At 44.2% G+C, this 25493-nt stretch overlaps 1 protein-coding gene across 6 annotated transcripts in view; it reads right to left on the bottom strand.

The window, feature by feature from the left end:
* LPP (LIM domain containing preferred translocation partner in lipoma) overlaps nt 1-25493 on the bottom strand; it is a 356036-nt gene that overhangs the window by 257516 nt on the left and 73027 nt on the right. The window lies entirely within an intron of this gene.

The following is a 25493-nucleotide window of genomic DNA, read 5'->3' as shown; positions in this document are numbered from 1 at the left end:
AAAGTGTGTATTTCAACACCATATGGGTGCAGGAACCAAACTTTGGTTTTCCTGTTACTAAAAGTACTTGCCTAGGGCACCAGGCTCTTACGGTTATGGCTTTGGGACAACTATTACATTCTGTCCTAATAAAGTACATGCTCTCTGGAGCAAACTCCCCAGAATGACTCCTTTGCTTTGGCACAAATGGACTCATTTGATTGAGATAAAAGGATGTTCCTTTGCATCATTTTCATTTGATTTTCTTTGTAAGATAGAGAAACAGTTAATTTTGCTAAATGAGTGCTCCGTTGCCATGACTTCACTGCAGACAAACACAAAGCCATCAAGCTCCTTTTCCTTGGGCATTGGATTTTTTTAAACAGGTATTCGATCATCTTGATTCTCTTCTTTCTTTTCCCAACATCTGGATTTCCAGCAATATCCCAGTCAGACAGATACATAATGGCTACAGCTACTCACTAAATTAGAGATATTCCTGCACATATTCATCCCCTCACAATCCACCTCTGCCAGTTGTGCCAATGCGCCCTCTGTGACTCCAATACGCAGGGCAGTGCTGTCCGCAACAGCAGGCGGTAAATCTCTCCAAACGAAACCCTAAATTTATGGGATTAGTCTCTGAAATTCAGAATTCCCACACTCCTGCCAAGGACTGAAAGACAGCTCCATCCTGCTCACAGGCAAGCTAGGCCGTTGCCCAGGATTTTGCTCCAGTCTAGAACCAGAAGCCTCAAACAATTAAAGTCCTTCCCACCGCCTCAGTTTCCCAGGCAGATGAAGGCGGCTGTGGTGCACATGCCATCTGCCTCCGTAGGGTATTGCGACATCAGCTGAATTAATATTCATGAAGTACACCAGGCATTAAGAGCATTATAGGCTTTACTGAGGCAGAAGTTTTTTTTCCTCTTTTAATGTTTGCATTGAACAGACCGACTAAGTAGAAATGGCATTTGTAGCCTGCAGCCATTATCCTAGCAAATGGCTTATTACAGCATGCAGCCTACCAGCTCACCTCCATCCTGTATCACTTAAACGCATGTAGGTGGAAGTGCTGCTCATTCCAGAGACCTTTCTTTTTCACTATCTCTGTCTGATGGAGACTCTTGATAGCAGGACTCACAAGACAGGGCTTAGGTTATAAATACTTCAGTGCGAGCTTGTTGTTTGGTACCTATTTATGACAATCACAGAACAATTAATTACTTCCCGTCTAAGACTAATTCCCGTCTCTTCCAAAAAGGCTGAAGGGGGGGCGAGTTTTGTCTCAAGACTTTCAGTTTCCTGATGAGTCACAGCAGATCCACTACAATAAGCTCAATACTTCAGTCAGACTGTTTCTTATCAAGGTATACTCAATACATTACAAAGATGTGGACTGTGCTATTTTAAGGGCTAATTGCAGGCACCGTATGCATAATGCCTTCTCATCTGAACATGCGCTTTCTCCTGGATGAGACAGATGTACCTCCTGTACCACCACTCCTTCTCCCTGCCCAAATCATACAGATAAACACTGCAAGAGCAGAAAGTGAAGAATTGTACATTTGGTGCACTGATTTTCACAACACATGGCCCTGCAATAAGTAGCCCTCTCTCCCACTTCATTAGTTCATTCCCTGCCCTTTGGCAATAAAATTACTTATGTGACAGCAGCATCTGACAAGAAGAAAACATTCACAGACTGCACGGGTTGCAACAAGTCCATAGCGTCTTGCTTTCTTCGTTCTAGGGCCAAGAATCATACATTTATTTTTCTGCCCCAGGGAGCAACTCTGCCTCCCTGTACAAATCCTCAGTTGTCCCCAGTTCCCACGCCACCCACTCACAAGCTCCCAGGCTCCATCAAGCAGGCAGGAGACACCTTGCCCAACCTCCAAGCAGCAACACAGGTTGGGGGGGAGCAGCAGGTGCCCTCTGGTCCCCATTATTTAGTTAATTTAACAAACTCATATATATAATTTATTGTGTCATTTGGGCAATTGATCCCAGATGGGTCGTTTGAGTTTACAACAGGTTTCACTCTGCATCAGCCTGACAACAGTCAACTGTAGTGGAAACTGCCTCATCCAAGAAGACTATGAAGAGCACAGCAATGGTCACATCTTCCTGGACCATGCACAGGCCTAGGTCCTCACAAGCAATGTAGCTAAAAGCTCCCAGACACCAAAAGCTGCCTAAAAAATGGGTGACTATGACGATAAATAGGTTAAAGACCATAATGTTTGGGTGAGAGCGACCAGGTACAGGAGACAGCTATGCTCTAAGTTTTAGAGTTGCTACTGTGCCACCAAGGACATAGCTGCTATAAGAGCAGTTACTGCACAGACACCACCTGAAGACTATGCTTGCGCTACTTGCTAACGGCAGTTTTCCTCATGGCACAACTGGACTCTGCAAACAGTTTCTGTGCAAATACCAGTAGTGCCAGTTTCTGCCAAGCCCATGCTAATTGCAAGTGATTCCAGCTCAAATGCTTTTAAGTCAGAAAGTATTTAGGTGACGTGTAACCAAGGTCTCACATTTGTCTCACCAGCTCTCCAGTGGTGAACGAACCTACAAGCAGCTACGAAGACCTGTCAATGTCTCTCTTTTTACCTCATCCTCGGAAATACTAAATTTATGCCAGCAAAAATGCAGAATACTTCTGATCCTCGCAATGCCTTCAGCCTGTTACTCTAATTGAACTGTCAAAGCAACACAAAGGACAGCCATGGATATTCCATTAAAGTCAACAGATCTTCCAAGGCTCAGTGGCTCCTCTGGTGCTGCTAAAAGCATCAATGTCTCTTCATGTATCACATTTATCTAAAAACCTCATGGCACCTTAGGAACATTCAGCCAGTTTCACTAAGTCTGTGGGAATGAAAAGGGCAAGTGGTAAAGGATCATTTCACACAGCCAAGTCCAACCTGGAAGAACCACCAAAGCAAACAGACTGAGCTGAGCTGTGAGTTTAAAACACGGCAAATCTCCTCCTGAGTAGGCTCCGTTAGTTAAGGTCATTTTAATTAAGGTGAGGATACTCACCCAAATTTTATAGATTTCCATTAAATACACTATTATCTCAGTCTGGGCGTTTATGGGACAGGCAGTAGGCTCCATGAGATCTACAGTGACGTTCACTTTGAGCTGTAGGTGACAGAGCAACACAGCTCTGAATACACATGAACTGCCAGCTGGAATCTCAGCATCCATTCTCTCTATTTTAGAGTACCTGTGATACAGTTTCTTGAGCAAGTTTAGACTGGGCTAGCCAGCATCCATTTCTAACAAGGTCAGAAATGTGTGCTAGACTGTGTAGCTCTCCTCTTCTGTGGGTGGCAACCAGTTCCTTTGAAGAAAGCATCAGGCAGCAGCAGAGATCATGAGCTGATGCCCTCGGCTGTACTGCAGAAAGTGCCTGCAGAGTCACTGCCTCAAGACAAGTGCAAGCAACTTTATTCATGACACTACTTTTTAAGAAAGAGAAAACATAGGACCACATCAACAAAGATGACAAACCACCCCCACCCCCACCCCCCCACCCCCCCAAAAAAAAAAACAACTCAAAAGGGATAGTAAAGTCTCTCTTTCTTGTATTTCGTTTTGGACAATATTGCTGGTAGCATATGGCTCTGCAGCCTAAACAGACAAGTGATGAGATTCTGGCTCATCTTGTGTTCTTAAAACATGCAAGACCAGGATTCTCCCATGCCAGGCAGTTAAGTCCCCGTGCCTTCCTAAAAAGCCTTTTCAAAAGTTTCTCAATGCAGTAGAAGAAAAATAATCCTACTCAGTCCACGCCTGCATCTCCCTCTCCTACCATTAGCACATGGGGAGAAGGTTGGCTTAGAGCAATACAACATTTCCATTTGAATATGAATCACTCCTCTGGTGAGAAAACAAAACAGAAGCCTATTCCGCATGAGCCTTATCTGAAGGTATAATGAAAACCAACACATCTAACAGGAGCAATGGAAGTAAAGCATGGTAAAAATACTGGCTCAGACAAACAAACAACACTTTCCGTCCTAGAGGATCCCAAAGTGCTTTACAAGTTCAAAGAGGCAGGAACCATTTCATCTGCCACAGAAACGTGGTCATCTCTAGGTGGGTACTCAGCTCAGCACCATGCCATAATGGATGATGAAAGGAAGAACATCATCAAGCAGAAACTGAGGGTTTAGGAAGGCATGATCCTTCGGTGGGGACCGGACCACACTCCTGGAAATTGGATTAATTTTGATTCATATAGTTCAAAATGGCATTATGTGGGCTGAGCACCTGAACACCAGGCACACATGTTGTTACACTTAAAAGCAACCAGCTGTAAAAAGGATGGAAATCAAATCTCCGTATGCTGGTGCTCTCCAGCTTCTGGTTCAAAAGGTTACAGAAAACAGTGGCAAGGTAGAGGATTAAAACATCTGAACCTGCCTGGGGATTACAAATGAATTTCTTATCATCCACAGGACTGAGGGATTAGGATTTCCTGCCCCTGGTTCAGCTGCTATCTTCACACAGAGTTCAGGGTAAATCACTTCTCCTCTCCCCAGCTCCCATCAAGCAGGCACAGTAAAATTCAACCACTACTAGGAACAGTCTTGGAAGAAAGCAAAGCATTACTATTCAACACTGCTTCAGAAAGCGGGTCTTGCCTGTCACCAGCTTTGCCGGAACACTGACAGAAGCACCATTTTCATCCTCTCCCCTTTGTCCCTTCACTCTTCCCATCCACCTACTGTGACCATGTTCCATGGTGTCACCTCATTGGAGAGAGTCATGGCCTGTTGTTATAGCATTGGTCAATGGAAACTCAACCCACTTAGGCTTTTCACATGCTACCGAAATACCAAGAAACAAGAAGTACAGAAATCCTTCAGGAAGAGGCCCTGAGCAAGTAATCTGCACATTTCCAGAGCTAACATTTACTTCTCCTCCTGGCAGCATCTGGAAGCTTGCAGAATATTTACCTGCATCTTTGAAACAGCTATTTAATCCTACAAACACAACAACAATTCACCTTGACTCAAAAGAACAGTTTTCTGAGCTCTGAGGAAACAATGAACAAAACCATCATCATTTTTTTTCTTTTTTTTTTGGCAAATATCTGATAAAGCTTTTCTGAAAGAAGCTTACTTAATCTTTTCCTACGTTGTATTCTATATGCAGCTACATTCCAGAAACAAACAAAACAAAACCTGGTGCACAAATACAAACAAATCAGGGTTTGGCCTGATCTGCCTAAACCAAAAGCCAGCTTCCTCTCCTACTGGCCAAGCAACAGAGAACTAAAGCCAGCAAGTTCCTAGCGTTTCTGAGACGCTGACTTTTGTATGCGTTTGTGCAAGTTTCTCTTCAGTGCCTTGGGACTGCATGACAATTCAAGGGAAAATGCCCTTAGAAGGAATATGGATGGTGATACAATTTGGACAACTACTACCAAGCCCTGTCCCTGTAGAAATGACCTCTCTCCAACCATGCAGTCCTGTTCTTGCCAGCTGGAGACTCACCCCCATCTTGATTTAAACAGAAGTAATTAATTTGGTTTTCCTGGGGAGGGAGAATAATCAACAAATCAATAAACAAGAAAGGAAAGTTACAATGTGCTGAACATGATTTACAGGTAAAGCGAATTGCCAGGGGATTTGGGCGAAAATTCATTGCTGATTCATCAAACAAGTCATTGAGATGTCTTAAGAACAAGCTATCAAGAGAAGTCATTCTTCCTCTCCATCTCTTATTATTAGTTACTGCTGGAAGTGACCTTTTCTGCAATTCTCTAGACCATTTTGAAGTGCTGGAAACTTTAGGAAGTGAAAATTAGTTCTTAAAAGAAACTAAACTGCTTCAAAAACATTTTATTAAAGGTTGCATCTTGCTTCTCTCTCACCCTTGGGTATTGAGGATGAACTACCTACTACAAGAAAACAGCCACTGCACAGTTTTAGCTGAGAGTCCCAAATTTAGGTGCTTATTAAGTTGTAGGAACCACAGGAGAGGGAAATTGCTGAAACCAAGGGAGAGAGAAGGTGCCTGATGTCACTGGAGCAAGCCCGTAGCAAAACCCAAAGAAAAGCAAGGATACCCTTCCCCCAGCTCTGCCTGAAGCCTCATAAAGAGCTTAGGCAGAGACCTGGCATTGCCTGCAGCCAGCACAGAGAGCTTGCCTGACTCCAGAATCTGCTCAGCCCGGCAGAAGCGTAGGAGGTGCAATTGCTGGCAGGAGCAGGCAGAGCAGCAAAGCTGGTGGAGATCATAAATGCAAGTGTGTTGTAAAACACGGAGGTGAGCACAGACTGACACTCACCTTCACAGTTCCCCCACAGAAAGGCACGCCTTGCTAGACTCTCAAATCTTTGAAACGCGTCCAGCCTTCACTGGATCGATCCAGGAACCTCATTCGTATGCATGTTTGTTCTCACACGCAAACATGGCAAGGTTTTAACCACACACATTTTGCACAAGTCCCACAGGCCCAAACTTACAGGTTACTCGGGAAACTTCATCTTAAATAGGATTGTAAACCAAAGAAAAGAGATTACAGATAAAGGCAAAGACCACAAAGAACTGCAGAGCAATTTGGGTTGGAAGCAAGCTTTGGAGGAGTCCAACGCAGAGGTTCCCCAAAACACCCAATCTTCAGAGGATCTTTTTCTTAAAACAGGACTTAAAAGATCGCACCAACTGATCTTCCAAAACTTACTAGTCACATGAAAATATGGGCTAGGCTCCACATTTAATATCACTCCTGAGTGGAAAGCTCTTATCAAAGCTATAATATATTTAGTTCCAGAAGAACAAATAGGTGACATTAGATAGGTAGTTGTAACTCTCAGCATTAAATGGCCTTTCTACTTATCAGCGTGCGCTGCACCTTTAAAAGTTTCCAAAAGCGATGGTATTTTTTGTGCATGCTGGAATATTCAAGAGCATTTCATATCTATTCTCATATCAAGAAAAGAGCAATTAGATCAATAATGAAACAGGAGTGCTCCCTTTTACTTTCTGTGGTTTGCAAAGAGGTTCATGTTTCTGTGTGAGCAGAGCTCTTGTTTTAGTGATGTGAAAGTGTGTGGTTTGTGCGATACCCAGTTTCTTCTAATATTTGAGTTTCTGTTGTTATCTACCTACAATTTACAGTAAAGCAACTTTTATTCTCACACCTCTCAATCTCAAAATTAGACCAATTTTCCCAACAACAAGATTTTATTACCCCGGGTAGACCTTTTACAAATACTGGAAAGCTTGCTGACAATACACTCCTCACTAATACAGCACGAAATCACAGAAGACAGCATTAGTGTTACAAAGTCTACTTGGTAACATAACACTCTGCCTATGTATACAGGCACATGAAGCAACAAACACAAGCTTTTCTGTGGGGAAAAGGACTGATTGACTCTGTGTTTGGAAAAGCAACTAGAATTCAGTTGCAATCCATGCTGTGGGTCCCAAGGCACTACACGCAGTGGGTAAAGATTACTGAGTGACATTTGAACCATTTTTTACACATCACTATTGTGGTATTCATTATGTCTGGTTATTACTATTTTCAAAAGTATTCAAAATATTTAGAACTCCCCCCCCCCCCCCCACTGCAGACCATGAATCTAATTCTACCAAAAATTTCTTAAGAACCCTCCAAACGGGAAAGACATTGAAACTACTGGAGACGGGTAATCTTCCGGCTCCAGCATCAAACCAAACCATGCCATTTATAGGATTTTGACACTCTACAACAGATGAGAGCAGTGATATTTTAGACAGAAATGTTCATTTTCCAGATAGCTGTTTCTGGCCATGTGCCCTGCTCCAGAATCCTTGACTGTGCCGTCCCTATGGCTCTCAGAAATCCATCTCTGTCAAATATACTGAAGGTCCCAAGAGAGAATTCACCTTCTGCTAAAACTCAAACATCAATCCAACAATAATAATCTCAAAAAAAACCCCACCTGAATACTAAATATCTCTGAAGAAGAAAAGTAAATCACCAACAGCAAAGTTTTCAACCCTGTGGCGACTCATCTGGTCAGCTCAGGAGCCTGAACCTACGAAGTTCAAAGCAGAAATAGCTAAGGGCTCTCCACTTCTCAGCAATTTCCCTGTTCTGCACCTCTCTCGACCAGCCTCGTAGTTTGCACACATATATTCTTAACAGTCACAAAATCATCATGCCCTATCTGACATTAATTTAACACTGATGGCATAACACTGCATTACCCAGTCATCCAGCTGCTTCAACTAAGATTAATTCAGGCAAGCCAGGACACAAATGTTCAAACTCCTTGATGCATCTTGCACCCATCCAGGGAGGACTTGGCTTTCAGACAGTCTGCATAAACCCTGGTGGGATTAGCCAACGTTCGAGAGGCTTCTATAAGGAATAAGTAAGGAGGTCAAGCACTGTGATCTAAAAAAGGCCATGATGGGTGTATATAATCCCCCACAAGGCACATCACCCATTACAGCCAGCAACAGGGATGACTGAGGGCACACAGCAAAAACCATTACAACCAAGGCCATGGAAATTTAAGCCATGGAAATTTAATGTACCTGGAGGAAGGCAAATGTTACCCGTCTACAAGAAAGGCTCGAGGGAGGATCCAGGTAACTATAGGCCCATCAGCCTTACTTCAATCCCTGGGGAAGTTATGGAACAAATCCTCCTGAGGGCCATTCACAAGTCAAATGAAGCACGCGATTGAGAAAAGCCAACATGGCTTCACTAAGGGCAGATCGTGTGTGACAAACGTGGTGGCCTTCTATGACAAAGTGACTTGCCTGGTTGACATGGGGCAGGCAGTGGACATTGTCTACCTGGACTTCTCCAAGGCCTTTGATACAGTCCCCCAGGACCTCCTGGAGAAATTAATGTGTTATGGCCAAGATAACTGGTCTGTGCAGTGGGCAGGGAACTGGCTGACAGGCCGCACCCAAAGGGTGGTGGTAAATAGCTCTTTTTTAAAGTGGTCACGTGTCACAAGTGGAGTCCCCCAGGAATCGATATCAGGCCCAATGTTATTCAACATCTTCATAAGCGATCTGGATAACGGCATCAAGTGTAGCCTGATGAAGTTTGCAGATGACACCAAGTTGAGTGGGGAAACAGACACTCCAGAAGGGAGAGCTGCTCTGCAGGAAGATCTGGATAGGCTGGAAGAGCGGGCCAACAAGAACCTTATGAAGTTCAACAATGAGAAGTGTATGGTCTTGCACCTGGGAAAACATAATCCAGGAGTGCAGCACAGACTGGGATCCACCTGGCTGGACAGCATCCCTGTCGAAAGGGACCTGGGAGTCCTGGTGGACAGAAAGCTCAACGTGAGCGAACAGTGTGCTGCTGCGGCCAAGAAGGCCAACAGGATGCTGGGTTGCATCAAAAAGGGCATCACCAGCAGAGATAAAGAAGTCATCATCCCACTCTACTCAGCGCTTGTCAGGCCACAACTGTGTACAGTTCTGGTCCCCACTATAAAGAAAATATGTGGACAGGCTGGAAGGGGTCCAGAGAAGGGCCGCCAAGATGATCAAAGGGCTGGGAAGCCTGCCATATGAGGATAGGCTGGGAGAACTAGGTTTGTTCAGCCTTGAGAAAAGCAGGCTTAGAGGGGATCTCATCACCTTGTACCAGTACTTAAGGGGTAGCTACAAAGATGGAGACTCCCTTTTTACAAGGAGTCACATGGAGAGGACAAGAGGGAATGGGCACAAGTTGCTCTTGGGGAGATTCCGATTGGACACAAGAGGGAAATTTTTCACAGCGAGAACAGTCAACCATTGGAATAATCTCCCCAGGGAAGTGGTTGACTCAGCCATGTTGGACACTTTCAAGAGTCGTCTGGACAGGGTGCTGGGCCCCCTTGTCTAGACTGTGCTCTTCCTAGAAAGGTTGGACTAGATGATCCCTGAGGTCCCTTCCAACCTGGGATTCTGTGATTCTGTGATCTTAATAGGAAGTGAATACGTCTGATTTTATCATCAAACATGCCAAAAGGACATGTTTAGAAGAGATACACAGAGAGAACCGTGAGAATATTGCTTACTTGGTTCTAGCTGGAGCTGAACTGCTGAAACCTTCTAGTTTTGTTCCTTTGGATTCCCTGAAGAAAGCCCTGATGCTATTAGGAAATGGCAGTAGCTAAACCTGGACTAACTCAACGGACTTTAAAACATCCTTCTCCACTGTTTTGGCAATGCTCAATAAAACTAACATATAACACACTCTGCTATAAAAGTGCCTCACTTAGGTGTTGCCTCTGTGGGCAGCTGTAGGTCAGAAAGGGCTGTTTGACCAAAAGTTTAAATGAAGGCTGGGTGCTAAAACAAAGATATTCTTCTAAATCCGTGTCACAACACATCACAGTGACCATGGAACTCAAGTGTGCCAAATTTTCAGCAGCACTTGGTTTTCCCACTGCTATCTCCACACAGGAGATATGACTGCCCCCTTCGCCCAAGCCTCTCCAGGCCCAGGCAGGTTTGCCAAAGTTTGATGACATTGTGGGATCTTTCTTTGGAATATAGGCAAAGATAGACTTGATACAGCAAACAGATCATTGGAACAGCTTTGTTTACTTTAACATGAACTCCTTAAACACCTTAGGAAAGCTGTCAGCTGGCCTCTCCCTCACCAAAACACCAAACAGGAGCTCACACTGCTGCTGCAGCTTAACCCAATGCTAGGAACAGCTCCAAACATCTCTCTGGAAACTAGCGTGATAATAAAACTTCTGCTTAAGTCATATGGCTCTCAGGCAGCTGAAGATGGGCTATCAGGAAGTGGGACCTATGTCTAACCAACCACACACTCTTCGCCAACAGAGATTCCCATCAGCAGCGCAGCACCAGCCGTTGCCCTCATCTGGGCAGTTGGCCATTAGAAAATGTTGGAAAAGCCTCTTCCATTTTCTTCTTCCCTCAGACAAGTTCACTAACCACCACCACTGGATCCAACTGCCTTCCCTCACCAATAACCCAAGAAGGGTCTGGACCACTGCAGATGAGGTGAAAAGTTTTGTCCCCATCCTCCAGACCAGCCTGCGCACCCCCGTCCCCTATTCCAAAATTAATGGTATTTGTCATCGACTCTGAGTGATCTTGGCACAATCAGTAATTCTTGCCTCTCTAAGCAAGAACTTGGAAAACCAGCTTTTACTGGGTTGATATGTCTGGCTGAGATTTGTGATCAGATGCAATGCACGGTACAGTGTGTGACCTGGAGAAATATTACCATCAGCTAACAACAGCACAAATTTCTTTCTTCCCTGTCCTTCATTAGCCTCAGAAGCTGGCCTTGCCAGCAGCAGTAATGCAAGCTGAGACAACAAAGCACATTAATGATGGGCCCCGTCATGTTCCATATTAATTACTGTAGCTGGCAGTAAACTGTTGGTTATAAATTATATTTTGAAAAACTGCCCTTTCTTAGACAAGCCAGCTCCAGTGTTTAGTGTTGCACTTAATCCTCAGATAATACCCCAGGAGTCCTCACTGTGCCCAAATCAAAGCAACCTTCAAAAGGCTGGCACAGGTCCCCTTTTCCTACACACCCTGACCTGAAACTATCCCATTGCACCAACTTCATTACAGGTCAGCTCCAAAAGCTGAGCTGCCAAAACCAGCGGCACGCTCAGTTACCAAGGGACATACAGAGGTGCCCCGGCACTTCTCTGGGTGAGGGAGCAAGGCAAAAGCCAGCTCAGAGTATGTTTATATACATGTATAACAGCTTTCCAGAAATGCTGCAGTATTACAATGTTATGCAAGGTTAAATAACAGGGTAGTAATCCCCAGAATATCTCAACATTCAAAAGAGAGGAGGATTTCTTCCACCTCGGACCAAAATGGTCAACTAAGATCTTTATCCAAAAACATCATATTCTTATTTTTGTTTCTTTTTAATTCAGTGACATTTAGCTAGCAGAACAGCTGTTAGCAAAGGTCTAGGAGAGGTGGAATCCCATTTTCTATATAAAGAAAAATGTTTTGGAGGAAACTGCAGTTTGACAAAAATACCTGTTTAGCAAAGCACATTTTAAAAAGTGGAAAAATATGGTTTGTTTTTCTAAGGTAGCAAAAGATCCACCACAGCTCATGAAAAGAATCCCAAGTCCTAGGAACAAAGGTAGAAAATTATTTTGCAACACACATCCAGAAAAATAAGGAGGGATGTGCCCTTTAAGAAGCTGCATGGGGAGACACCCTCCTCCATCTCAGCCAAATATGCCCATCACCTCCTGCCACCATCAAAACCCATAAGAAAACTAGCCATGGTCTTCCCAAAGAGCAGGTCCAGCTCTCATCAGTGACAACCAGGACTTTGCAGCCAGCTTCAGGCAGAGCTGGGTCAAGTCTGGCACGCTCTTCTTTATTTTATTCTGAAGGCACAACTCACCATGCTGAGCAACGACAAGACATCGCATGTGAGATTTACAATGCTAAAAACCCAAAAGCTCAGCAAAGGTTTTCTGACTTCTGAAGGATCAGCAGTGGCAACTGAGAATCCTGTCCTCTCCTCCGCAGAAGGATGTGAAGCCCTGCGGCCTCGCTGCAGGCTGCAAATTAAAAGTGCTTACAGCAGTCCAGGGTTCCATCTTGTTCTTCTACCACCAGCAGCAGATGGCACATGCCATTATTAAATCTTGACTTCCAGCTTATAACGGTAATTGTATGACAACTTCTGCCCCTGGACAACAACTCACTAGCTTTATTTTGGGAAAAAACAGAAGTAGTCTTGCAGTTAAATAACTTTCCTATTTTAATAATTTAACAAAAAAAAATCATAACATACTTCTTTTAATTGGAAACACACAGAAAATAGGATATGGCCTTATTAGTTAAAGGTCATGCACATTTACCCACCTCTTTCGAAACTGACAATATTCTCGTGACAGCCATAAAAGCTGCTTTGAATTTTAGTTCCCTAGAAAGTAAATATAAGGAATCCCAAAGCCATAACCACAAGTGCCACAACTCTTAACACTGATGTCATATTCAGCTTAATGCATGCTCCAGAAGTCAGAATGGTAAAGCTTCAAAATCATCTCATCTATGGTATATGGGAAGAAAACAGTAACTACACCCCAGCCCGTTGCCCCGGGCATGTACCACAATGCCTTCATTTGATGCAGCATTAACAGCAGGACATGTTTTATTCCCAAGCACTTAGCGTGGGGCACTGCAGGGCTGGTGGGACCATTTACGGGGTCTGTTGCAGACAAGTATCTCCTGCTACCATACGCTTTATTTTTGTTTGCAACTATTCCTTCCATTTGCAAGTACCAAACAAATGTTCCCTTTTGGGTTTGTTTTGGGGTTTTTTTTGGGGGGTTGGTTTTTTTTGTGTGTGTTGGGGGTTTTTTTGTTGGTTTTTTGGGGTTTTGGTTTCGTTTTTTTTTAAAGGAACCAGTTTACATCCACTTGCACCAATTTGTTTTTCTCTCAATTAGCCAGGGCAAAGGAGATTGCCTTTCAGACCCTCTTCTGGTATGTTAGACGTAAGGGGACAGCATAATTAATAGATGTCAGGCACAGTCCCCCGTGATGCATTGATTTCTTGCTAGTTAGGAAACACTAGGGGAGAACATGATCACCCCTGGCTGTCAGGGGTCCTCATAAAATCCATAGGCCTGGATTTACAGAAACTGCTAATCATTTTGGATGCTGAGAAGGGGGAAGGTGGAGTCTGATTTTGTAAAGCAAAGGAAATCTCGCATTAACTGTAATGCCTTAGCATACTTCAAAGGGAGCTGACAGGAAAGCAGAGCTGGACAGCCAAGAGACTTCCAGAGCAACAGGCAACTAGGAAAAACCCTTTAGGTCCCAAGCTGCATCGAGGGAGATGCGAACACTCTCTATCAGCTCAGAACATCATCATCTCTGAGGCACCCTGACCAGGGATTGTTGCAGCTGGTCCCAGTTTGATCGCCAAGCACCCAAACTGCCACACTGTATCACAGTCACCACCTTCCCACTGCAGTAAATTTGGATTTCACCAAGCCATCTACATACAAAATTCAGCATCTAGGAAAAACATCTTATGACTATACGCCTTGGTTATTTCCTTTTAAGGTTTAATTTTTCCATCTCTTACCTAAAGTGCTCAAGATATTTGATTATTTTCATCATCCCCTAGTTCTGCCCAGGAGTGCACAGCTAACAAACCACGCAAGACCAATATTTGCACAAAGCTAGCTAAAATACCCTCATTCTGCAAATACTAAACCTCCCAACACACACCATACAAAAAAAAGCACAGAGAGAAAACAGCCCACAAGCACATCAGGCAATCTTATTGAATATTATGATTAGCATTGCACAAGTGATAAAGTATACTTCTCTGGGCACAAAAGCTCCAACCCAAAACTGGCTACCCAGAGCTTCTCACTCCTACTACCCCCCGCCCAAGGCATAGGAGACTGATCCTCGTTTTAAAGAGAAATCCCCTTTCTTTGATTTGCTGAGTGATACTGAATCTCTCTGGAAAGATAACAGCACTTCGGCCGGGCAGTGTGTTTTAATACAAGACGACAAAGGGAAGAAACGTTCTCCAAGAAAGATGTCAGCGCCATGCAGCCAGCACAGTGCAAACCTCATATTTCCAATATAAATGGCAAATTGTTACGTCTCATTCTTTATAAGTCAGAAAACACCCCTCGTCAGTGTTTACCTTAAAAATACTGCCCTATGTAGGCATCTGGACAATCCAGTGATGTGGTCTATGACAAAGAGGTGTACAGTGGGGAAGAGAAGGAAGTAAAGGCTGGTCTGAAACAATACCATATGCGCATGGTCCTGCACCAGGACCCACCAAAGTACACATCTTCTAGCAGCTCAACTTTTGCAGCCTACAACTGCTGAATGCCTTTTCCACTGGAAACCTTTCTGCAACGATAATCCACCACAGAAGGAAAAATCACTAGAGAAGAACACCCAATAGCTTCCAGCCAGAACACAACACGCCTTCAGCAAGACCTTTGATTTTCACAGGCGCACACTGAAGTTGTTCTTCACAACAAATAACAGCCCGTCTGTTGCATAACTAACCTTAGGCTGCGTTAGATAAGTCATGCCTTCTCACAGATCAACTGACCTTAAATAATGTCCCCAGTGTATTCAGAGCCAATAGGTTTCTCTTTTAGAGCTCAACTGACAGGTCTTCTCCTTCCAGCTATTTCTTCAGAAAGGCACATAAAAAAGGTTAAGAGAAATCTCATGCTTACTGTTCCAAAGGCAGCTTTCCAGGCCAAAAATGAAGCACAAGATCTCAGCTCCAGAGTTGCATCTCACTTTGAAGGCTTCTTCAGCACTTCACTGCAGCAGAGCAAGTGAAATCCTTTGCAGGACGGAATGGGGATTGAAGCGGATGGTAACTGGAAAACCTACTATACCTCATGAAAGTTTGCTGCAGTTCTGCCACTGAGTCAAGCCAGAAGGAAAACAGCCAGCCATGCCAATGAAGCACTGCTTTGTATTCTGGATAAGGCAAAACAAAGGTCTGGTGATGAGGGGCTCTTGCGTGTCATGCAAGGGTCAGCAGCAAAGGCAAATTCCACCATTGCACTTCCGTTCTGTCGCCCAACCATTACTAAGAGTGGATACAGCAGGATCTTTCACTGCTTATCCAAAAATGCCATTTAACATAGCTGTGCAGCATCACCCTGCTGCCATATACCGTTATCAGAGGTGGGATTTTAGTCCCCACACAGAGCTGAAGCTGCAGGTCACTGTGCAATGAGCAGACAAGCTCTTTTTAACCATTTCTCCAACCCCCATCCTGGCTATAAGATGATGCCAGCCTGAGGGGTGGAAACACTTGGGAAGAGATGCAGACAGTGTGAAAGTAAGGAAGTGTCCACACCGCTCCTGGCAGGTCATTTCATTGCCCATGCAGATGTTTGTGCATTTCCCACTGGTGGTAGCAATATTTTAGAAGTTAAATGCTCTGCAAAGCGGCACTACATCCCTTTGGAAATGCCAATACCAAAGCAACTGCCCAGTAAACCTGCAGCAGAGGCAGAAGCAGTAAAAGCTATTTTCTGACGCTGGCTGAGCTGTTGCACAGCCTCCACTTGAGCACCAACTTCCCTGCTTAAAAGTCAGGGCCAACAGGGGTTGCCTTTTTGCTATAGGCTGCTCCATTCATCCAACTGCTGCTTGATGAGAGTTTTGATACAAGGGCAGAATTTACACATACATCCAGCGACTCCCTGACCTTTTCCAATGGAGCACATTAGGGCAGGAGCCCTGCCTCACCTCTTACAATCAGCCAAACCAGACTTCATTGATAAGACTCTGCCCTACAGAACAGCCACGTTATTTTCTGTATAAGCCATTATTGCCTTCTGCTGTAACCACATGAACCAACCAGACTTGCGATGGTTGTTCATGCCAGAGGAGCTCCGCAGCCGCCGAGGAGCTTTCTAGTAAACTGAGTCCTGAACGCAAAGCAAAGGGCTTGTAGAGCCGAGTTACTGGAATCTATTCCTCCCACATTAGTCAGCATATATTAATACATCCTCTTGCCTCATTAAATTTTAATTGGAGTACATGTGAATAGGTTTTGCTAGTTACTTAATCAACGGGAGTCTGAGTACAAGGTGTGCACATGAAAAGCTAGAAAGCAACATCCTTTCTAGCTTTTCTTTTGGATTTTTTAAGCATCCATTGTCCATTTCTTCAGGTCAGTTGACATTTTGGGGCTGCTGCAAAGAACCATGAAAAGCAGCCACAAAGTGCAAATAAAGCACTTTGGAGGGAAACCGGACACAGATCATTAACTCTGCGCTCCTCGTTATTATCCAGACAAAAATTAAATGCAAAATCCCAGACCAGCTGTTGCATTAGCTGGCTGATTGGTATTGCTAAACACAATGATTGCTTTGCTGCTGTGTGTCATGCATGTTTGGGCTGGACTGTCTGAAGTTCCATTATTTTAAGTGTCCTTAGGTACTCTGAAACCACAGCAGGTTCGAACCTATAAAAAAAATCCTACTCATAAACTTTGAGATTTCCTCAGTAATTGCTTTTTCTTGTACTGCAACACAGATGCTTATTTGTTCACACACGTTTTCCTTGAACTAAGAGAAACTTTGCATGTACTTTTTTTGCCTGACTAGAACAGGACGACCATCTCCAGAACTCCTTCCTTACTAAAACCACGAGCTGTACGACCGGATTCTCAACTTCCATAAAATCCACATAGTTAGTACATGTTGAATTGACTTACAGCCATTTACACCACAGAAAATCTACCAGTAAAGCAACTCCAGTCTGCAAGAGGCACAGCGGTGGACAGGAGCTCAGTGCCTGACTGTGTGAGAAACAAAAAGCAGCTATGTTGTTCTGCATGGCAATGTTTGCTAAGTGAATCAAGAACCAAAAAAAAAAAAAATTGCAGCAATTTAAAACCACAACAAAGAACTTACTGGATTACTCCTGCACACTTGCTCAGCAGTGTATATATTCTGTACCGTGATAGATTCTGGCAGCCTGGGACTCTGACACACTTTCTATGGCAATGTCCTAATATTAGAAAAATTTGGTCATAAGCTAAAAATGTTACAGAAATAGCATAGGATCATGTTACCAGCTGAGTCAGAACTTGATCTGCTACTTGACTTTTATACTATTTTACTCTTTTTAAAAAAACTCAAGCACATCACACAGTGGGTTTTTTTAGAGTTTGCTTCTGCTATCACTTACGAAGAAAGAACCTTTGTAGGGGGGAAGGAAGTCAATCAAAATGGCAAAAATCGATCTGCAAGGAAGCGAAAGGACACAGATCCCCTCATCCACCACAGCCACATGTGTAGCAAGCCCTTCTCTACAAACACAGCCCCTCTGGGTGCAAGGTCTGGCAGGCAGGTGGCTGCCTCTTGCTCCTGCATGCATGAGGAGTCCTCCATCAGAAGCCCAGGGATGATGATGGTATTGTACCTGGTAGTACAGTGGCATAAATCCCAGGAATCTTGGGTGTGCAATACAGTCTTCAGCATAAAAGCATTTTATTTGCACTCTGTACTTGTAAATCCTTGGTAAATAATTAACAGACAGCATAAGCATGTAACAGAACTGAGTCGCAGGTGTTAGTGAAGGAAAACTGCTATAAATGGATGTGTAACAGTAATAAGCTGCCTGTTCACCTGTTGGGCACTGCAGAAGTTAATTAAACAATTTAGTTTTCATTAAATTAACCCCTGACACCTAGAACCTTACTAGAAAGCACAGGTGTATTCCTTCTCTCTTATTTATGACCATAACTCACTCTCCTTTCACAGCTTGGGAAGTCTTTAAAATGAAGAAGCCACGGACCACGCCAGGCTCCACTTGCTGGGAGGAGGCCCGGGGCCGCAGCCGGGCCCATCCATCCATCCAGTGGAGGGAAGGGGAGATGGGAGCGAGGAGGCTGCCCTGGCATCCCGCTGGGAGCTGCCAGACTTCCTGGCTGCAACAGCAGGAAAGGATTCACCAAGTACGTACACGTGAATGTGGCAGAGAAGGAGACCCCCTCATTCCACATCTCTTCAGTTTCTCCCTCCTTCCTGCTGCTCCTACAGGCTGTTTCTGCAAACACAGCCCAGGAGTTTTTTTTCCCCTGCATGTAGCAGGAAGGCAGAGGGGCAGAAATCCTCCTGCCAGGTGTTGGGCTGCAAAGGACCCAGGCCCTGCGATCAGAGCTCTCTGCACTCCTTAAAACACCAGAGATAGCCATCATCACAACATCTAAGCTGCAAACACGCAACTGCTTGAAGTTAAACAGGCAGAAGCCTGCCAAAATAACAAGGAAAGGGGAAAGGATGATCCCTCAGAGAAAAGCGGATGACTAAAAACTTATTCAATCTAAAGCAGTGCAACCGAGGAAAGTAAATTGTCAGTGTCTCACAATTGTTCACTGCCATGTCCCTCAGAAAACACACTGATCCCGGCTTGTCTGCCTGGAAACAAAACCCAAAAAAGCCATTTTCTGACAACAACTTCAAAATGTTTAAGCTCATTTCACCATGTTTGTTTTGGTTTTGAATACAGTAATATACAAGCAATGAATTTTTGACTTTTTTTCTCTCCCCTCCCCGCCCCCCCCAAAGTACAGCTCCCATAAGCTTAAAAGCAAATGGGAATGCTTTGCTTCCTGGGGTACGTAACTGGAACATTTTTCTAGCACCTAATAAAACATTGTTTGGTTGATATTAACCATTAAAATATGTGTTTCAAGTCATGTAATGTTCCCTGTGAAATTTGCTTTTTTGCTCCATGAAAAAAGGGCACTGAAAGGAATCCTGCAGCCATAAGGATCTCACTTATTTCATGGAAGTATCATTTTAAAAGCCTCACAACATGATCAAAGCACTGTCAAGAACAGATATTCCATGCTTTACAAATTCCAGCGTAAGTATTTTTATGGCATTTATCAGTACTAAATTCTTTCAGCCAACTTTCTTCCCCTGCAAGAAACATGGAGACACTTTCCTCCTCAAGGAAGACACGTTCACGCGTGGCCTTGGCTCCAGCCGCCAACTCTCTCCTCCCATCATCCCTCCCCGACCATCATGAACAAAAGACACATGGGTTCCCCAGTGGCTATGGCGGCAGCCTGCCTCAAGCAGCACTGGTCCTGCAGAGGCTTCACAAGGGAAGTTCGATACAGGACCTGTGCCACTGTAGTGCAGACTCTGGCTCTTAGCTCACTGTTCATACAGACCCTCTCCTAGAAACCTCATTGCTCCACTACCTTGACACCAGACTTCAGTCTCCAAAGCCCCCCCCAAAAGGTTTCCTCTTCTTGACCAAGGCGCACACTATCACCATCCCTCAAGATCACACCAGACTACCACTGCCATGACAAACCCTGAGCAACCTCATCCAACCTTGATGCTACCCCTGCTTCGAGCCAGGGGCTGCCCAAGAGACCTGCAAGGCCCTTCCTACCTAAGTTGCTGAAGAACTATAGATCTCACATAGATGCCACATGGGAAATGCCCTCAATTATGTCAATACCCCAAGAAAGCACCTTCTCTGGTCCCCCAGCTTCTCCTGTGGTTGTGGGAACCCTCTGCCTGTGCACGGCACCTAGGAGGCTGCTTCCCTGGCCACAGCAGAAGACACACACCACTCCTAGCTACAAGTCTAGATGCAAGCAGGAGATCTCAAGTAGCTGATGTGTTGGGCACTACTGAACCCAGATGAGCAGAGCCAGAAGAAGCAGTAGTAGGGACCTGCAGGACTGTGCAAGAACCTGCTGCTTCTTGGGAGAGCAGCAACAAGTCCCAAGTTCCTGGAGGTGACCATGGAGGCAGAAGAGCGGATATTTCAACTGCAATTCAAATCACAGCTAAACTTCCATGAGCGAAGGTCCCGGGAAATTTAGCTCTCCACAGACTGTTTCTGTGTATTGCTTCTTCCCAAGAACATCACCAAGCTCTCTAGTTGACAGAAAGTACAAACACCATGCGGTACTAGGCAGTTTCATGAGAGTGAGCTGTGTACCAACGCAATACTCATGGCTACCCAGGAATCAAACACACAGTTTATCTCTGGAGAATAACATGGGTTTTGCACCCCCCAAAAAAAAAAAAAAACACCAAAAAAAACCAACACAAAACAGGATCTGAAACAACCAGCTCCGTTCAAATTTCACATATTCAAAAAACAGGGTGTTTGTGAAGAGGACCCCACAAGTACATCACTTCTCTAATATGTGCCCAGTTTAGTTTCACCTGTTTCCATGTGCTCCCTTCCCAATTCTTACAACCTGCTTGCACATCCTGTTTCACTATGAACATGAGCTTCTGCCCTAGTACAGTGCTACCTTCACTTCTCCTCATGGGGTGAGTTTAGATAACAGTCAAACTGGGAGGAAAAAAAATCCAAATAAGTTTAGCCCTCTTGCTTGTCCAGGCTGCAAGCCCGATCAAGGCATTGTGAGGGCTGTGGCAGCTCTTCACCATGAGCGTTGAGCACCACCGAAATGGCAAAGAGGGACACGTCCACCATTAGCCATCCATCATGAAGATGGCAGAGTGACCTCTGAAAAAGCAGCACAAGGTAGAGGAGGTCACCCAGGACAAGGGAGGATGATGAAAACACAGGAGGAGACAGATCCCAAGGTTCAGTGACATGGAGGAGAACAGGGATGCTGGAACATGAACAGAGGTATGAAGAACAATAAGGACAGACAATGACGATCTGAAGAAGTCAAGCAGAAACTGAAGGGTGTGGAGGAGCCAACTCCACAGAGGAGTCTGAAAACACTCTCCACCCACAAAGGAATCATACACAAAAGGGGGCACATTTCACTCGATGAATATGACACATTGCATGTTCCTGTCAGCTATCGCCTCAGAGAACTGCAAAAGATTCAGGTCTGCATTTACCACTGAGCAATCACAGCAGTAGTCTTCCTCTTGCCAAATGCTTGTGTTTTTCTTGATGGACCTTCTTCTTTTGAGGACTTCTTGTGCTGTTTAAAACTCACTTCTTTATTTATGAGATCCAATTTCATATTTTAAGTGCACACAGAAAATTTGCCCCCAAAATGCCTTTTGCTGAAAATTAAAACACACACATGAAACTTTGCCATGCTGGCAACAGGGATTTTCTGTGTGTACATGCACACAAGCATGTATGTGCACAAGCAGGTGCATGTGCACAAACACATGCATATTCACACCTCCACTACAGATTTTCTGGAAAAGGACTGTTCCCCTATATGTCACCAAAGGGAGAACAGAAACAGGAGGAGCACGCAGTGCTGTCAAAGCCACACTCTACTCCTCCGCTCCAACCTCAAAAACAACCAGCACTGACAGCAAAGTCCCATCTTCCCACAGGTCCTGTCCAGTCTCTCCCCTTGTCTGCAGGCGCCACTGGGGTGCAAAGCTGGGCCACCCCTGTCCTTGCATTGCTCTGATGACAGTTCCATCAGTTACAGAGAGGGAGGATGGTGTCTTCAGAGCCTGGGACGTGGTGAGGGGATTTTAGAAGAGCACTTGAGATGGCATCAGGACTTACTGATATTGTTCTGCTGCGTTATTAGCATCACGACCCTGCTCCAGACCTGGGTTTGTTTCATTATCTCATCTTCCCACCCCAAGCAAATTTTCTGAGCACTTTTAAGAAACAGAGAAAAAGGCTGTGACCAATTTTCAAGCCTTCTGATTCAGCCATTAAAAAAAGAAAAAAATCCTACAATGTTTCCCTCTTGTTTTTCTAAATAAAAATAATGTATAGCCCTAACTTGATAATAAATATGCTCAAAAGCTGTCCTTAAGTAAAAGCTTTTGATAACAAATTGCCTGTGCTAACTGCTATTTTACTGTTGAATTTTTTTATTGTTGCTTAAGCACTGCAATTATGCTAATAAGCCTGAGACGATGGTACACTAAAGCATTGAATGTGACAGATATAATACTCAATAAAATGTTAATCTTACCTGAAAACTGGAATCAAACAGCCTTATTAGTATTTATGGATATGGCATCTCCAACATGTCTCTTAAGAGGAATATATAAATGCAATAGATATTTGCAAATATACACTGCTACTTCTCATGCCTCCATACAATTTAATTCAAGGTGGCTATTACCCCTGCTGCTAATTGCCTTTCGTTTTTGGAATAAGAAAAAAAGAGTGTCAGCATCTGGGCCACACAAAACTCTTGCATATTGCAGAGCTTTTCCCCTTGGCACCTCGAGAATGGCAGCTATCCATGGGAGCGGAGACATCTCTCCCCAACTCATGGCAGGGACCCTGGGATTGGAAGAGTGCAGCAGCACACAGCAAAAGTACTGCTCTGCCACACGTAGCCATCTATTTTTCCCAATATCTCTAGTTTTATGTGCAAGGCAGATAAATCCAGCAAAGGGTTAAGTTATTTACAGGAGCTGGAGAAACAGCTTTTGAATCTTAAGATGGGACTCAACACTAATTTATTTATTTTATTGTTAAACTTTTCAGCCAATGCTGACAAGGAACTAGAGCCATCTGTTTCACTGCGAGTTACAGCGTTGCCGTTGGACCCAGAGCCACCAGGCTGCTGCAGTGAATCTGTCACTGAGATGCCACACGACTGTCCACAAGTCGCATTGCATTTTGCACCATTATTTCACCACACATCCAAGTCTGGTTTCTCAGTTGACGGGAACAAAGGAACAAGCCGGTTTTCACCACATGTAGCGCTTTTTTTTTTGGCCAAACCTACAGGTATCAGACCTCAGGGCTCCAGTGCCATGCACTTTCCTGTGGGTAGGACAAGAGCTCTTCAACACCTTCACTTTCTCATCTATGAAAGGAGGAAAAAATAACCTCAGAAGAGCCACATGCTTCTGACAAACTATATTTACATCCATGACCAGGCTCTATAGAGAGACCATTTCTACACAACGGACTGGTGTGGTTTTCAGACACTGCACATTAATGCTTAAATAGCAGGTGCTGGCTGCCAGCTTACTCCTCATGCTGCTCTCACCCACAGAAGACAATTTTGCTGACAGGACCACAGAAACATCAATAATCACCAGCCTACTTTCTGACAGACAAGCAAGATTCTTGCTACTGGACACTGCAAGCCTCCTTGGTGGCAAATGTTAGGTGGGAGACATCTAGGATCTGTTTTGATGAATAGTCACAGCAGGGAAAACCCAACCGGCTGCCCACCAAAATCTGAGATTCCCAAAGCACTTCAAGATCACAATGAGCAACCCACAGGGTGCTACTCACAACGCACCAGGACACACTGGGACTTTCTTGAGCAACATTTGCAATGTACACCAGCTTGCACATGGAGGGCAAGGCCACGGAGCTTAGAGCAGCTCCACAAAACCTTGCTTGTAGGTGTAAGCGAGGAGTGCAGCATTAGGAAAAATGAATTTTCAGTTGCAAAAATCAAGACTACATAGTCAACTGAGCTTGCACCTCTGAGAGCTAGCTGGGAGACACACCTCGGCGTTCCTCTGCCCCAAGTTAGCCCCAGCACAACACGCTAGATGCCAAATTTCAGGCACAGCCAGCAAGTTAACCAGGCACATAGCTGCAATATGCTGTGGGACCAGAATGCAAGCACTCCCATAAAGGTGGCAGGACTCGTCTCTGCCATGTTAAGTGAGCCTTGTCATTATTTTCAACCCTGCAGGGGAATCTAAATTGAACTGTGGCATATTGTTTTCTTTTGCTAAGCAGCAATGCTTGAATGTTAACTCTGGTCCTGACAGGCATACTTACGGAGTATTCTCTGCAAATAATCTTACCCCGACCAGTCCGAAAGGTCAGAATCATAAAAAATAACAACAACAAAGCAGAAGGCTGGAAAACCATCACTTCCATTGGCTCAACCCCTCAACTTATTAACTGTCCTTGCAACAAGGTGAACTGCAAGGTCTTCAATTTATTTAATTGAGTGAGATCAAAAATTCGGGGGGCACACAGTAAATTTTATCTTTCTATGAATGCATTTTGCTTTCAAGATTTGAGCAGATAGATGCAGGAACTGAAAAGCTCAAGAGGGAAAAAAAAAAGAGAAAGAAATCATGCACAAAGGTGACTTCAGAAAGGCATGTCTTTATTTCTCTCTTGACATCATCTGCATTTCTTAGAGCTATTTGAAAGTTTCTTCCATGTTCCTATACCCCTGGGACACAACAGCTTATCTCTGCTAAGCAGAAGATGATAACAAACAATAAGACACTAGTATAACTCCAGGGGAGACACCGGTATTTGCTGACATTAAGGATGAAAGGTAAATATTAGAGAAACCAAACTAATCCCAAACAAACTCCAACAGAAGGTTGAAGAATTTCCCATTGAATTTCAGGAGTCCTAAGACACAGGACAGGCATCTCACTATCCTTAACTGGACCAAGGAAGATGAAGCACCTGAACTCGGCTCCTCTCACGATGGCTCAGAGATTGCCTGAGCCCAGGCTAGGGAAGGGAGATGCAAGGGAACTAAATAAGCCATCTACAGGACATAATTTCAAGACCCAGCTGGTGAGCTAGCATTTTTAAACACAGAAAAAGCCTACTGCGTTCGCTGTCAAGACAGGACAAAGAAACACAATGGCGAACAAGAACAGAAGAGCAAGAAAAGAAAAATTAAACTCTCCACCATCTCATCAGCCCCTGGAAACAAAAAAGAAAAGTAATAAATTGGTTTCTGTCAACATGTTCCACATGATATTCATGTATTCCCTCAGTACACCTGTATCTGTAGCATTGGGTTCTCATGTCACAATAAAACAGATCATATTACCTACCTGAGAGTAAGAGTAAAGCCCCTCCCTGGAAGACAGAAGAGATCCAAACTCCCAGGAACTTGCTACAAAGGAACCAGAATTGATATAACCTCCTGTTTTTATCACAAGTTTGCATTACATGCCAATGACTGAACTCCTTTTTCATGATCTTACGCTTCCCTCCGGAACACCACCACAATTCAGGTAACAAAGACACTGACCGGAGTTAATTGCTGTTGCATCAAAGCTCATCATCAGACCAGGCAGCAACTTCTGCACAGA

This window comes from Phalacrocorax carbo, chromosome 7 (assembly GCF_963921805.1).
Source record: "Phalacrocorax carbo chromosome 7, bPhaCar2.1, whole genome shotgun sequence".
Taxonomy (NCBI): Eukaryota; Metazoa; Chordata; class Aves; order Suliformes; family Phalacrocoracidae; genus Phalacrocorax; species Phalacrocorax carbo.
This window is presented reverse-complemented; position numbering and strand designations above follow the sequence as displayed.